A 659-nucleotide genomic window follows, 5' to 3' on the forward strand; every position below is an offset into this window, starting at 1 on the left:
GGAGGTTGGAGGCTAGATCAGGTAAATAGTTTTCCAGATCCCATCTCCAAAGAATAAAATAAAATAAATAATAATCAGAGCAAAATGGGCTGGAGGTGTGGCTTAAGTGGTAGAGGTAGAGCACCTGCTTTGCAAGTGTGAAGCCCTGAGTTCAAACCCCAGACCTACAAAAAAAGAAAACAAAAGCAAAACATAAAAGCTTAGTTAAGTGCTCGCTTCGCCAGCACATATATTAAAATTGGAATGATACAGAGATTAGCATGGCCCCGGCACAAGGATGACATACAAATTCATGAAGTGTTCATATTTTTTTTTTTAAAAGTCTTAGCTAAAAGGCATATTTTGGGAACGATGGAGAAAATTGAAATAAAACTTATAATTTAGGTGATATTATTAAATCAGTGTTAATTTTCCTCGGCATGATAAATGATACTGTTATATAAGAAAGTGTAATATTCCTAGTTACCGAATGTAAATTACTTCCAGGCAAATGTCCCAAGCTCTGCAATTTACTTTCAAATAATTGAGGAAAAAGAAATGTCTCTGTACAGATAGAAAACAAACAGGACTCATGGGTGATAAATCTGTGAGGGATATGTGACGTGCACTGTACTATATGGCACTATATTTTCAATCTTTCTTAGATCTGAGTATTTCCT

The 659-nt window shown here is 35.1% G+C and overlaps 1 non-coding gene across 1 annotated transcript; it reads left to right on the plus strand.

Moving 5' to 3' along the window:
- Positions 1-208: 208 nt before the first annotated feature.
- On the plus strand, positions 209-312 carry LOC141425163 (U6 spliceosomal RNA). Its single transcript, XR_012450255.1, has one exon. It is a non-coding gene; the product is annotated as a U6 spliceosomal RNA (small nuclear RNA).
- The last annotated feature ends 347 nt before the right edge of the window (positions 313-659 follow it).

This window comes from Castor canadensis, chromosome 7 (genome assembly GCF_047511655.1).
Source record: "Castor canadensis chromosome 7, mCasCan1.hap1v2, whole genome shotgun sequence".
NCBI classification, from domain to species: domain Eukaryota; kingdom Metazoa; phylum Chordata; class Mammalia; order Rodentia; family Castoridae; genus Castor; species Castor canadensis.